This window comes from Alexandromys fortis, unplaced genomic scaffold (genome assembly GCF_014885135.2).
Source record: "Alexandromys fortis isolate MF-2015 unplaced genomic scaffold, M_Fortis_MF-2015_v1.1 scaffold_268, whole genome shotgun sequence".
In the NCBI taxonomy this organism is placed as follows: domain Eukaryota; kingdom Metazoa; phylum Chordata; class Mammalia; order Rodentia; family Cricetidae; genus Alexandromys; species Alexandromys fortis.
The window spans coordinates 9,761-25,214 of NW_026068141.1; the positions used below are offsets into that span (position 1 = coordinate 9,761).

The following is a 15,454-nucleotide window of genomic DNA, read 5'->3' on the forward strand; positions in this document are numbered from 1 at the left end:
CAAAGACTTCCAAATCAGGCAGCTATGCCTCTAAATATGGCTCCCACTAATGAATCATTTAGTCATCTGGAAAATGCAGAGCTGTGGGAACTGCAGAGCGTGGAAGTGGAAAGCAGGCTTCTCTTCAATGCTCAGCACCCACAGACGGTTTTCATTCTATCCCCAAATCACAAAATTGAAAAGCTCACGGAAACGGGAAAGTTCTACTATATATCACGTCACTGGCTGCACATAATAACAACACAACATAAATCAACTAGAGAACAGGCAAGCAGAATCAAAAATACTATTCAGCTTGGCTACCAATGGATTTGGAGAGGAATAAACTATCAGGAGATGGGAAGAAGCAGTCTGCAGTGGGGCTCAGTGCACAAGCATGTGTGTTTGGTGCGTGCAGTATTGTCCTGGGATAGATCCCCAAATAGATAAACAGAAAAGATTCTTTTTAAAGATTAAAAAAGTCAAATTCTACTCAGAGGCATTAATGATGAAGAATGGAAAACCTTGAGATGGTGAAGGTGACGTTTCTTCTGAAACAAGTTTTCGGGAGAGGGAAGCTCTTCCCATATGGATAAAAAATGACAAAGTTTTAGTTGAGTGTTTACCTGGCACAGCCCACCCTTTCCCCTGGTTTTCAGAGCCCATCAGGGAGGCGTGATAATGGCCCCCCTCACTGAGAAGGCCTAAGGATAAGCGTGACAGTGCACAGATCCTAGGAAATGCTCAGTAATGAACATTTGAATTATTATCCATTGCAATTAGCATTATTACTCTTGGGGCTTTTACAGTTCTGAAACTGTAGGATGATGTGTCAGAAAGAAAGGCTAACAAAGGAAAAACAAACCAAGCCTTCATCAGCCTTGATCCAGCTCTTGCAGTGGGGTGGCACCTGGGAGGTGGCTGTGTCTCGAGGCTGCACTTACCAGTGGTGAGTCACTCACGAGCATTCAGCTGCCTTCTGTCTCCCCTGCAAAGAGAGGGAAAGAAGAGGGTAGATATGGGAAACTGAGGCAGCTGGCTCCCCTCAAATGTTTTTCCATGCATATAAATTATTTGTTAAAATGTGAAATTACTCTTCCTCCTGCAAACAACTGTTGGGGTCAGTTCTGTTGATTCCCAGCCCCAGAGTGGACCTTTCTCCTCCTTCTTAGGATCCTGATGCAGTCCAGGGTCTGGACTGGGAGATCCAGACACAAGGGCCTGATTTTCTGCAAGGGCAAGGAAGCCTGATTTTTGTTTTATTTTGTTTGCTTTTTCAGACAGAGTTTCTCTGCATAACAGAGGCTGTCCGAGAACTCTCTCTGGCCTCATATAGTTTCACCTTCTTCTCCCTCCTGAATGCTGAGATTGAAGATGTGTACTTCATACTAAGATATATCACCAGCCCTCAGCCATCTTCAGTTAAACAAACAAGAAGTTTGACAGAGAAGCTGAACAAAAATGTTAGACTGGGTTTAAGTAATTAATAACAGCCCATAGTTGTGGTTAGTCCGTAGTGTTCATTTGAATCAAGAGGAAATCAGGACTCAAGGTCTAAAGTAAGTACAAAAAGCATCCAAACAGAATGATATTATCAAACGTGTTTAATTATTACACTTCAATATGAATGAATTGTAATATTAGCCCCATGTTGCAGTACAAAAGATTTCAACACTAGCCCAGAATGGAGTATATCAAAGGTTTATTTATAAGGGTGTAAACTCACAGAAAGAGTAGCAATCTGCAGCTCTCTGTGTGCTCTGGCAGCTAGGACTGAAACCAGCAGCCACAGGGGCTCTGCATGATTTTTGTCTGAATATATAGTACATGAGATCATGCCCAAAGTGGGCGGGAGAATTGTCTGCATTCTGTTGATCATGTTTTAAATGAACACTGGTTGGCCAGACAGGAAGTATAGGCGGTCAACCAGACAGGAAGTAGAGGTTGGGCAATGAGAACAGGAGAATGCTAGGAAGGAGGAAGACCATTCCTCACATTCCTGCCCAGACCACTGAGAAGCAACATATGACCTGCCATGCAGTGAAAGATACTGAGCCACATGGCTAACATAGATCAGAATAATGGGTTAATATAAGCTACAAGAGCTAATAAGTAGCCTGAGATAATGGGCTACTCAGTTTTATAACTTATGGAGGTCTCTGTGTGATTTTCTTTGGGGCTTGCGAACTGTGGGGTACCAGGTGGGACAGAAACTCCAACAAGTCATCCATTTTGTTACAGATATCTTAAAGGCTATTGACTGAAGAAGTTCCCACAGCACCTCCCCTTTAGTATAAATAAAAGAGTTCTAAGCCTAATACAAAACTATATAATAGGAATAAATATCAAGTATAAAAATTATGATTACAACTTGAACAGCATCAAGTAAGAAATATATGCTAAATATTTCAACAGTTATCTTATCCTAAGGAGTCTAAGTCTTATATTACAAATGGCTTGGCTAAGTCATGAGAGAAAAATAACTATGATTAATCTAGTATTCAACCCCATCAGACCTAAGAAGGAAAGTAATATTACTTGAGTAAACAGGAAGTAAAATCAAGCAACTTCCAAAAGAAACAAGAAATGTCAGAGGCAACCAGCTACCTGTGCAATTACACAAAGTCTCATTTGTAACAGTGTGTCAACAAACTTTGGATGAGGCCTAGAACAACAGACAGACCATTTTCAAAGATAAAAAAACTAAAAACCATATTACCCTGTCTTGGCAAGGTTTGACAGTCTTTTTGTTTGAATCCTGTTTGTCCAGTCTGGACACCGTGTATTTTGTCAGTGGTTGAAGCCGGGGCAGATTTTTGACCAAAGACTGATTTGGCAAGAAGGAAACAACTCCAAGTAGAGTGTCTTTTGTGCCCAACATTCTCTCGAGAATTGATTGATGCTGCCAAGAGCAATTACATCTCATACCAACAGAACCCTAAGTTATTTAAATGTCATAGTCTACAGATCTTTGAAGTGGCTGAAGATTACCTATCTATGCAGAATACAATCTCTGTGCATCTAAAGAACCTGTTTAGTCTAACTATAAATATGACAAACTTGGATGACTATTGACCTAAAATTATTAATACCTATATAAGTTAAGGACTAAGGCTTCATATTAAAATATTAAACGCCTTTAAACAAATGTGCAACAAATGAGGAGAATGATCTCAAAATGTAAACAATGTATAAGTATCTTGATTAGAGGTGCAAAACTATAAATATATGCTAAAATTGGATCAATATACAAAATAAGTTTTGCAGAGTAAGAAACATGTATGCATACAATATGACAAAATAGCTTTGCACAGGTGCACAAATATTGTATACAGAAATAGAAGCATATTCAATATAACAAATATAATTTGAATATGTATCAATATACAATAATCTATACCAATGTAAGTCATCTATAAATAATAGCTCACAAGTATTCTCACTATTTTTATTGGTGTGAGTAAGCTCACAGTAATCTACCTATTATCCCATCCAATCCCCTTTTTTTTTTTAAAGGAGATCCCTAAGCCTACATAATTTTCACCTCCAATCCTCTACCACTTATAACCAAACCTAACTCTGAGAACAAACTTTTTTGGGAGAGGGAATGTCATTTTCTAGAATTACTTCCAGCTGTCATGGGGCAATGTTATTTCTATAGAATCTTGTAGAAATTAAAATGATGGTTGAGTTTCAAAATTACTATCTGGTACAGTTGCAGATAGTCTCCGAGTAGCTGGTTGCGTTTTCCTGAAGTTCTTATTTGAAGTTCTGACCAGAACATTGCAAGAAGGTGCAGCAGTTCAGCTAGCCAAGTTGGAATCATCTTGAGCAGCTTGTAACCCAAAACCAATCTTTAAGTGGTGCTATCAACATAATGACATCATATCAACCAGGTGGAATCATTGTTTTGGGGCCCCATTGTCTTCCTGGAAACTTCAAAGATTACTGCAGGAAAATATATTGTTCATTTTGGAAAACTTAAACATATTTATATAGACCTATATTGAACAAAAGGTACAATAGAGACAAAAGTTGGTATGGGAAGAAGCAAGATTTTCCAAATCTTTTCTTCCTCCTGTCCCATACCAGGTGGCTCCTGATATAAGACAGAAACTCTGAATCTTTCTTTTAACAACATGCTTGGATTTAGAGAAGGATAGCCACTGTCCAACTCCAAAGCCAGCTTTGACTTTTAAGTGAGTCAAAATTATCATTGTACTGAGAAGTAGGGATATATGTATGTTTAGGAAGTGAAATTTTACCCTGCAGAGATTACAGGTACCAAATGTCAGATTTCTCTTTGCTTGGTGTTTCTTCCTGGATATCTATCTTTTCTTCTTTAGGCATCTTTTGAAGATTGGTATTTTCCTTCAAAGACAAGAATAGAACCGTGCCCCAACCCTTAACACCTGTAGGATTGTCACCTCTGTGGATGAGCTGTCATTTTCTTTCTCAAGAGGTTTCTCTTTTCAAACCAAATCCTCATTAAATTTGATGATATCCATAGCTTTGTTTTTTTTTACTGTGGAAAAAAACATAGCATATCTTCTGACTTCCATTCTGAGGTCAAAATATCCTTAAAATACACTGGCTGATTTAATTCAGAAGTTTTTTTCTATTATCCAATGTCTCTCTGCTGCTGTTGTTCCTTTCTCATTAGCATTAAGAAACTTCAAGGTTAATGAAGCATTATGAAATCATTTACATGAGAATTTTTATCTCTTTCTATTTGTTTAGCATATCCTTTATAGTTTGATTTCATCTTATTATAACTGCCTGACATGTAGAATTGTATGATATGCCTATAATATGTTTTATATTATAATAAGCAAAAAAACCTTTCCTTTTCTGAGACACATATGCTGGACCCTTGTCTTTATTTGTGCAGGTATGCCTATCATGGCCATAAACTTCTAATAAATGGATGATTACTGAATCCAAACTGAAAGCAGTTGCTCATTGAAAACCTGAATAGGTGTCCATTGTGTAGTGAAAGTATTTTAATTTTCCAAATTCTACAAAGTGGAACACATCCATTTCCCAGATTTCATTCCTTTGAGTATCCTTTGGGTTACTTCCTGCAGGTAGTAGTGTTTGGTATATAAAGAACAAGTAGGACATCTCATTATAATCTCTTTAGTTTGTTGCCATGTAATAAAAAACTTCCTTTTTAAACCTTTGCTATCGACATGATTTTTTTTATAAAATTCTGAGGTCTTTAGCACACTTCCAGTCAATAAATGATCAATTCTATATTACTTTGTGCTAGAGGACCAGGCAGGCCATAATGGGATCAGATGTGTGTTATCTGTTTGGGACAAAGCCTATTCCTGATTATTTCTTAAACCAGAATAAATAATGAAGTCAATTCTGTATCATCTAGTATAAAATCAGTGGTTTCAATATGCAAAACAACTCTTTCTGCATATTGTAAATCAATAATATATGGAGAGGTTCTTTAAATACCCTAGTACCATGAGAATAGCATATAATTCTGACTTTTGAATAGAATGATAAGGACTATGTTCCACTTTACTTAAATCTTCTGATTGTAACCTGATTTATGTGCATCAGTATAGAATATAGGGACTCCATTTATTGGTGTGCCATGTTCAATGTGGGAAAAAATGCAATTAGCTCTCTTTATAAGGTTAATTTTATTGATTTTGTGATAGTTGTTATTAATCTCTCCCCCAAAATTAACACATGCTCTTTGCCACGGTTTATTGACTTCCCATACTTTTAAAATTTAATCACTAGTAAAAAGTACTATAATCATACTGTGTCTATTCCTGCTAATTGTTGAAGTCTCAATTTTTTTAGAATCAATTCAGAGACCTTTTCTACATAAGATTTTAATTTTTTGGCCCAGTTTATGTGTTCAAAAGATCTATTCTAATATAATATCTTTCCTCTGCATTAAAATTCCAGTAGGGTAAATTTTGGAGTGTAATATGACTAGAATGCAGTCATATTCTGCAATATGCACCTTCTGTAATATCTCCTCAATCAAAGTCAATTCTTTCTTAGCCTCAGTTGTTAATTCCCTTGGGATATTCAAGTCTGTTACCATCTAAGGTTTTGTTTAAATGAATTATTATATCAAGTGTTATCCCAGAAGTGGGTCATAGATTCGAAATGTTTCCTAGAAATCTTTGAAAGTCATTAAGAGTCCTCAATCAGTCTCTCCTAATTTGTGCTTTTTTTGGTTCTAAATTTTGTAAACCTATCTTGTAACCTAGGTAATTGACAGATTTTCCTCTTTGTATTTTTTTCAGGAGCAATTTGTAACCCCCATTTAGGCAATACTTTCTTTACTTCTTCAAACATTCTTTCTAAAGTATCTGCATTTGAGACACATAGCAAAATGTCCTCCATGTAATGGTAAATTATAGACTTAAGAAATTGCTTGCATAATATTTCCAATGGCTGACTTACAAAGTATTGACACAGGGTGGGACTATTGAGCATTCTCTGTGGGAGGATGGTCCACTGGTATCGCCTAGTAGGCTGATAATTAGTATAAGTAGTCACTGTGAAAGCAAATTTTTCTCTGTCCTTTTCTTGTAAAGGTATAGTGCAGAAACAATCTTTTAAATCAATATTTATAAGAGGCCATCCTTTAGGCAATAGAGAAAGCAAAGGAATTCCAGATTGTGGAGGGTCCATTGGTCGAATTACCTTATTGGCAGCTCTTAGATCTGTCACCATTCTTCATTTTACAGATTTCTTTTTAACAACAAACAGAGGAGAATTCCAAGGGTTGGTTGACTCTTCAATATGGTGAGCATCTAATTGCTCCTGTACCAGCTCTTCTAAAGTCTACAGTTTCTGTTCTGTTAAAAGCCAGTGTTGACTGGAGAGGGAGGAGAAAATGAGTAGGGAGAGGGGGAGAGAAGTGAGGGGAGGGGGAGAGGAGTGGGAGGAGAGAGAGGGGAATGGGAGGTGGAGAGGAGGCAGAAATTTTTTCAATAAAATAGATAAATAAAAAAACAGCCAGGGTTTAACCCATATTGGTTCCTTAATTAACCATTTTAAACATAGGGCCATTGGTACCTCTCAAGTTTTGCTAGTTGTTTTGTGTTTTTGTATACCCTGAATGACTGGTGACTGTTTTTTGATAGTAACGTATAATATTCTTCCCAGAAACATAAGTTGGTTTTTGTTCCATTTCTGAGACTGCAGGAATGTTAGTCTGGGTATTCCATTGCTGCAGCAGATCATGACACCATAGATTCACTGCTATATTAATCACTTATAACCTCAGTCTTCCTCTCTGTCCTTGTGGCCTTATGCAGTCGACAGATTTCATGCTTTGTTTTACTAGAGATACGGTTATAATTCCTAAGAATTGAACATCTCCCACCTGAAGAGGTCAATTTGAATGCCACAATTCTGGAGTAATGATAGTCACATCTTCACATGTGTCCAGTAAGCCTTCAATTACAATGGTATTTATTCATACTCTCAGCTTTGGTTTTTGATCATTTATAGAAGTCTGCCAAAATATACATTTCCTATTTTCTATTGAAATTTTTGATTCATCCTCCATATTTATTCTATCATGAATCCAGAGCAGTATTTTTTTTTTACAACAGGCACTGGATTTTTTTAATTTTTATGGAGAGATTTGTCCTCTACAGTGATTAGGAATGACTGGATCACATTTGACCTGGGGGCCTACAAGATGTCTCCCAAGGGTTTTCCAATGTTAATGGGTTGCCTAGTTTGTCTTATTTTTGTTCTACATTCATTGGTTCAGTGTTGACCTTTGCTGCATTTTCTACATAATCCAGAAGACTGAGACCTTCTATTTTGTCATTCCCAGAGTAGATATTATTTCTAGGAATGTTTTGCTTGCAATCACTTCTCAATTGTTCTTTTCTACCACAATCAAAACATTTGGTATTTTGATGTCTCTACATACCTTTGGAAATTGCTTCTCTTACCCAAGCCTCAGTATTATAGTTAAATGACTCAACATTGACTGTGTGCAGATTCCATTTATCTATTGGTGCTAATCTGACTTTTAAAGGCCCAAGTATCTTTTTGCATTCTAACTTGGAATTGTCAAAAGCCAAAGATTCAATGAGTACTCATCTAACTTCTGAATCTGTTACCACTATTTGGACAGATTTAGTTGATCTTTGTAAAAAGTCACTTTATTAAAAGTCTCTTAGGACTTATTTAACCTTACTATATAATTAAATTTTTCATGTTTCTTGAATACTGTCCCAAGCATTTAAGGCTGCTCTATAGCATAGGGACAAGATGTGTTTCATTATAAACAGCTTGACTCTGTGGATCAGCCTAACAGGGCTTGCCAAGAGTTTGATCTTGGGAAGCCTCAATTCCTTTGACTCTTCCCTGCTGTTCTAAGGCTTTAGCCTCTTCTTTCCAATAGCTCTTCCCTTTAGCTCTCTAAGCACTGGTGAGACTAATTGAAGCCAATAATGTAGAGTAACCTTATTGCTTGAAGTCCATGTCTTTACCAAACCCCTAACAAATGGTGACTGCATGCTCTAAGACACAATAGCTTGTTTTTATTTCTTCTAGACCTTTCATACCTATAGGTTCCCAGTTACATTCTGTGTATCCATTTGGGTATTGACTCAGGCCTCTATTGAGATTATCATGGATGATCCCTATAATCTCATGTCTTTTATATGTGAATTGTTTCTTTGTAAATCACACAAATGAATGTTTGTTGATACATTTTATACACTTGGAATTAATTGTGATGTGAGACAAGCTTACATACATATAATGGGAAGTGTGAAATAAAGAACAAGCTTTTCATTTAGGGTCATCATAAAGAATCATAAATGTCTGAGTGAGGTAGATAAAAATCTGAATATATAATGTATATAATATACCATAGATTGTTTTTAGTACTTTTGCTTTATGCTTGAATCAAACAAACTTTATTTCAATACAGTTGTATTATTATGCACAAAACATGCTGACTCAATGCAATATTAAGTGAACACCAAACATTTATTTATCAAAAGAAATGAAAATTATGGTAGCGGCACAGGCTTTTAATCCCAGCACTTGGGAGGCCAAGACAGGTGGATCTCTGTGAGTTTGAGGCCAGCCTAGTCTACAAGAGCTAGTTCCAGGATAGGCTCAAAGCTACAGAGAAACCCTGTCTCAAAGAAAAATAATAAAATTATAAATTAAAAAGAGTTACATTTTCTGCATTAATCTAAATGTGATTACATTGCAAGGAGCTGATGCTTGCTCATTCCTGGCCACCCAGATAGCTTTGACTTGAAATAATCACACAGAAACTGTATTATTTAAATCACTGCTTGGCCCATTAGTTCTAGCTTCTTCTTGGCTAACTCTTACATTTTAGTTTAACCCATTTCTATTAATCTGTGTATCACCATGAGGTCATGGCCTACAAGCAAAGTTTCAGCATGTCTATCTTAGTCTATAGCTTCATGGCATCCTCTGACTCTACCCTTCTTTCTCCTAGCATTCAGTCCAGTCCTCCTCACCTACCTAAGTTCTCCTCATCAACAGGCCAAGTCAGTTCCTTTATTCATTAATGGTAATCACAGCACACAGAGGGGGCTCCTAAGTCACCTCCCCTTTTTTGTTTAAATAAAAAGGAAGGTTTTAACTTTTACATAGTAAAATTACATATAACAAAATAGGTATCAAGCAAGAATTACAGTTACAATATTGTTATTTACTTTATCTTTTATCATAACTAAGGAAAACTATAACTATCTATCTATTCTTCAACTCCATCAAAAACTCCAGAAGGATATAGTACCTAAGTAAACAGGAAGTGCATTGCAAGCAACTTCCAAAACTCTAGAAATGACAGAGACATCTCACTACCTGGACAGTAACCCAAAGTTCTTCTGTACCATTGGGGCGTCAATCTTCAGCCTATAGGCCCATAGTTTCCAGCACACTTTTCCATGAAGCAGGAAATTTCAAAGACAGTTTAGTCACTTTCTTCTGTATTCTGTGGGAAAGGCTCACATTCTCTTTCATGATGCAGGGACCCTGGAGGATTATCTCACCTTTAGGCAAGTTTAGTAGTCATTTCTCTGTGGGTCTTGCATGCCCAGTGAAGCAGTTTAGGCAAGAGCAGTATCTTGCCCAAATGACTAAGCAACTCCATAAGAAGCCTCTTTAATACCATCATCCTTTTGTAATCTTAAGTTCTTGAAAACATTTTCAATGCCATATTCTGTAGTTTTTGAAAGGCCTGAAGAATGTCTATCCATCTGAAATATATCTCTATACATCTAGAAAATCTAACTAACATGACTACAAGCTTGACTATTATAGTTGATTATCTATTAACCTATATTTCTTAATTATTTTTTAAATGAACTACTCAATCACAATACCTTAATCAAGAACAGAAATACACGTATACAGTATAAAAAATTTATCTTAAATTCGTATTAAGTAACCAATATCCATACCAATGCAAATTGTTCATATCTATATCATATCCTCCCTTTACATGTAAATAAACTTTTATAGACAATATTTGGGAATATGAGCATAGTTATTTTTCTCCAAACTGCTTCCTGCTGTTTATTGGGTGAAGTATTTTCTTTGTGGGGGTGTTCATATCAACCTTTCAGGGGTCTTGTTCCATCATACCATATTTGTCTGGAAGCAATCCACAGGTTCTAATCTTCTGTGAAAACAAAAGAAAAACCTCTTTTCCAAAGCATCCTATCCTTAGACTCAAATTTTGGAATCAAGATACCTTTAGAACATATATGATGATTTAGCTTAGCAGCCCATACAATGCGAATTGGAACCACACCATGGGATCTCTCAGTCCTCACCATCACCTGGAGGGAAGTTGAGGGCAGCTCCACACCCCTGAGCTGCAGCAAGCCCTAGACAGACCAAATGGAGGTGCAGCGTTAGAGCACCAACTCTGAACCTGCCCGACTCACTGGCCACCCGTGGCCACACAGGGAGAAAGAACAGAAAGAAGGCTCATTAGGATTAAGAAGTGTAGTCTTTAACCTTAGTAAACATGGCTTCCAGTCCACATGGCCACCCTCAGTAAACATGGTGGTTAGGTCATCTGACCCTTAGTCAGATATGGCCCTTAGGTCATCTGACCCTTAGTCAATATGGCGGTGAAGTCACTCTTTTAACCTCTAACAAAATGGCAGAGATCACATGGTCACCTTCAGTAAAGATGGCTGTTAGGTCATCTGACCTGCCCTTACCAAAGATGGTGCCTGCCCATGTGTTATAAAGTACTGACAGACCACAAGGTGTTTTTTTTTTTTTTTGAGTAGTAATACAGATTTTAAACATACCCAATTAACAGCACCCACATACAGGACATTCCGAAACACATGTGTGTGGCTACAGTTTACACATTCTTTCACACATATGAAACAGACAGGAAACATCTGAGCATAGGCAGCTAGTCTCAGGTCTGTCCACAGCTTAGCTGGAAAGAGGAACACCCCTCCCTCCAGTAAGCGGGATGGCATTGCAGTGGTGGTGACTGGGGGGAGGCAGGAAGCAAACAGAGACAGGACAAGCTGGAGAAGGAGGCACTTTGAACACAAGCATGAGATGCCTAGCCCCAAGACAGGTTAAGCCTTAGCCATGGTGGGTGGTGGCTATAATTCTGTGTGAGAGAGACCTTGGCTCGGGTGGTGAGAGCCCACAGCAGACGAGAGCCCACAGCGGGTGAGAGACAGACACACCTTGCAGTAGGAGTTTATGTGAGAAGTTTTATTGGAGGAAGGGAAGGGAGTAGAAGAGAGAGGAAGGTAGTGCAGTCACCTCATGGAAAGAGAGGGAGGGAGAGAGACACAGAGAGAACAAGGAAGAGGAAGAGAGAAAAGAGTAGCAGAGTTTGCCTTTTAAAGGGACAGGGTGCCCTGCACCCAGGTGTGACTCTGGGTGACACACTTTGTCAGGACCTCAAGGGGCAGGGCCAGGTGTGCCTGGATGCTAACAGGCAGAGAGGAGGCAGAGACAGGTGCAGAGATTGGTCCTTGGGGAGAAGAGTAGTGGGAGAGAAAAAGAGAGAGAGAGGGAGAGAGAGAGAAAGAGACAGGAGGTGGGCAAGACCCACCTGTTAAAGGGGAACAAGGAGGAGTATGACACCGTTGCCAAGGATGAGGAAGAGGAAGATAGCAAAAGAAGATCCGAAGCCTGAATATGCTGGCATCCCAGGGATCCAGAGAGGATCAGATTGAGTGGGCACAAGCTGTTTCAAACAATCGTCATACAAGAACAGGGGCCAAGGGCTCTGAGCCCACGAGAGACACAGTTGTCTGGTACCAGGATTTCAAGCAAAATCAAAAGATGAGGAAAGGACTGTGCTTGAGAAAGGAAGCCTCGCTTCCAGGGGGATGAGGTGGATAACCCTACCAGAGACCAGTTGTTGCTAGGAATGGAAAACAATGCCACCAGTGAGTAAAGGCAGATTTGCTGAAGGCAGAAGAGAGCAAGCAGATCAGAAAGCAAGATCTAAGGGATAGTTGGGCCAGCTCTGACTGCAAAAGTGGATGCCTTTAGAAGTCCTTAAATTGGATAAAGAGTGCAAAAGTTGGAGGTTAGATGATGATGCAGTTCCCATGAGTGAGGCAGACAAGCGAGACTCAGGGTCTGTCATTCCTAGCATCCCAGGACTTCAGAGAGGGTCGATTTTGAGACTGCAGAGGCTGCTAAGTGATCTGTCAAACACAGAGCAGGGGCTAAGGGCTCTAAGCATGAGAGTGCCGTGGTTGCCTGGTACCTGGGTTTAATGAAGCCAAGAGGAAAGAAACCATGCTCAAGAGACAAGTCCTCACTTGTGGAAATGAACAGAGGTGGAAAAGTGGGGCTCACCAATCGTGCTGATGTTAGATGGAGGGGTTCAGTATTCATTAGTTGGAAAAGCAAGGCTGTCAAACGTGGACCAGGTTCTAGGGTCCTGGCATCCTGCCAACTGCTAGCAGGCAGGAGGACACACAGGAGGGCCTTTCCAGGTCATGGAAATGGTATCATTTAAAAACACCATGAACAGAAGTTGAAGTCATGCCATTTAACAATACTTACATAGGAGGTTTATTGTAAGAGGAGAGAGAATGGGCAGAGAGACAAGACCAGGTCCTGGGGACAAGTGTTAGGTAAAAGAGAAAAAGTGAGAAGGAGAGAGAAAAGAAAAAGAGACAGGAAGTGTAAAAGGTCCACCTTTTAAAAGTGAACACAGCGACAGTGCATAGAAGGTGCTCTTAGTGGTTGCAGCCTGGATGTGTCCTGTCAGGACCCCAAGGACAGGCCAGTACAGATGCCTGAATACTAAAAATCACATCTTACCTTGGGAATTAAGAGATTAATTGGAGGAAATACATCCATTCCTGTGGCTTTTCTGGGTGGGTATTGCTGCTGAAGATGCTCAAAACCATGTTGGCCGTTGGGCCCTCTCTCTGCTTGACCCTGTCCATCCACTCTCACTCTTCTCAATGTTATTGTTCCTGGGTTGTTTTTGTCTTTACAGTGGGTGCAATGCTAAACTAGTCACGCCTATCAGCATGTAGGGCTCCTGCCAACAGGGAATCACTGTATCTTTTATTCAAACTTTTCATGGACCTGTCCAGAGAGTGTCCTGTAACAAGGGGGTCTAGAAATGAGAAGAAGAAAATTATATGAATTTAGTAGGTGGAGACAGAACAAGCATGAGGCTTAGTGTTGGGAATCTCTGCTCCTGTCCCACTCCTCCCATTGCAGACCCCGCCCCTCAGAAAGCCTGCCATTGGCAACTCCTCCCCTGGAGCTGCTCAAAAGTGCCTACAGGGTATTGAAGACCAGGTCTCTAGACCTGCCTTTCTGAGAATCACCCAGGATTGCTTTGATCTGTTTATTAAGCCTGGCTTTATTGATTCAGTTGGATTTCACTTATTGCATCATCGCTGAAACCCACAAACAGGGGTTCCAATAGTTACCACTTACTTTAGGAGGAAAGAGTCCATTGAAGTTCTGTGGGTGGCTGGAGAGATGGTTCAGAGGTCAATATCACTGGCTGACCTTCCAGAGGCTCCGGGTTCAATTCCCAGCACACCTGGTATGGTAGTAACCATGTCGGGCATCCTCTTCTGGCTCTTCTGACACCAGGCATGTACGTGGTACATAGACATACAGGGAGGCAAAACATCCATACACAATAAATGAAAATAAATTTTAAAACTTTATAGGAAAAGTTATGTGGTATTTGGCTTTTGCGCTAACTTTTTTTTTTATGTATGTATGGATCTCCTTAGGAAGGAGTTGCTCCCAGGTCCTGGCTGGATCAGAATAAATTCCCACTTTGGGACTATACTAACTTCCTACAAGCAGGCGACACGTCCATAACGAACTTTCAGGAGGGCATGGGAGTTTAAGTGCGTAATCCCAACACTTTCCAGGGAGAGACGGTCTATATATTGAGTTTTAGACCAACCAAGGCATTTAGGAGAACCCCATTTAAAAAAAAATTAAAATTTAAGTTAGATTTAGCTTTAAGCAACTTGTTCTTTAATATCCCAATATATGCTTGGAAATTAAACATAGATGCACAAAGAGTATGCATCTGTTAGTGGAAGGGTGGATGTAGGAGGTTTTCACGAGTATTATCTTTTGAGAAAAGGATGCAGGTATACAAGTTACTGCAGTGTTATTAAGTATAAACTCAGTGTTTTAAAATAACAGCAGGAGGCCCAGGTGGGGCAGCAGAGCACCGGCGCAGGCCCAGGCGGGACGGCAGACCACCAGAGCAGGCCCAGGCGGGGTGACAGAGCACTGGCGTAGGCCCACGGGGTGGTGCAGGCCCAAGCGGGGCAGCGCAGGCCCAGGCGGGGCAGCAGAGCACCAGAGGCGCAGGCCCAGGCGGGGCGGCAGAGCACCTGTGCAGGCCCAGGCGGGGTGGCAGAGCACCGGGGCAGCTGAGGCTCAGGGAGCACCAGAGAGCACCAGGGAGGTGCAGGAGGCGGCAGACAGCGGGGACCAGCGCACAACACCGAGAGCAAATCGCCCCACTACAATTAAAGCAAAGAGGTAGGCTTTTGGTTGGTAAGGAACCGGGACCTGTTCCTGAAGACCCTTCTGAGGGGCGAGAGGGAACTGGGCCCCTTACAGGAGCCAGGAAACAGAGCGACAGCATTTTGTAGGAGGAGCCCCTGGCCAACAAGGAAACCTAACCCGGTTCTAAAAGACCCATAAGATAGCTTCGATAGGAGGAAATGGGCAGGCGCCAAGGCAAGAATTCACCCAACAATCCGAAAAACAACATGAAAATACCAGAACCCAATGATCTTACAACAGAAGGACTTGAACAACCTAACACAGAAGAAGTGGGAAAAATTGACTTTATGAAAGCAATAGAGTCCCTTAAACAACATGTAAAAAACACCCTTATAGAAATGGATGAGAAGTATAACAAAAAGTTTGAAGAATTGAGTAAATACGTACATGAGACCCTGGGAAACCAAGAAAA

At 40.0% G+C, this 15,454-nt stretch overlaps 1 long non-coding RNA gene across 5 annotated transcripts in view; it reads right to left on the bottom strand.

Moving 5' to 3' along the window:
- Positions 1 to 922: 922 nt before the first annotated feature.
- The window catches only part of LOC126491257 (uncharacterized), a 27,274-nt gene continuing 12,742 nt past the window's right edge, over positions 923 to 15,454 (bottom strand). For 3 of the 5 annotated variants that reach the window (XR_007589354.1, XR_007589358.1, XR_007589356.1), the window contains exons 2-4: positions 13,936 to 14,087; positions 13,303 to 13,606; positions 6,670 to 6,838 (exon numbers count right to left, since the gene is read on the bottom strand). This is a non-coding gene — a long non-coding RNA (uncharacterized lncRNA). Of the gene's footprint in view, positions 968 to 6,669; positions 6,839 to 9,022; positions 10,658 to 13,302; positions 13,607 to 13,935; positions 14,088 to 15,454 lie in introns of those variants that run through there. The other 2 variants (XR_007589359.1, XR_007589355.1) reach the window with 2 other exon arrangements.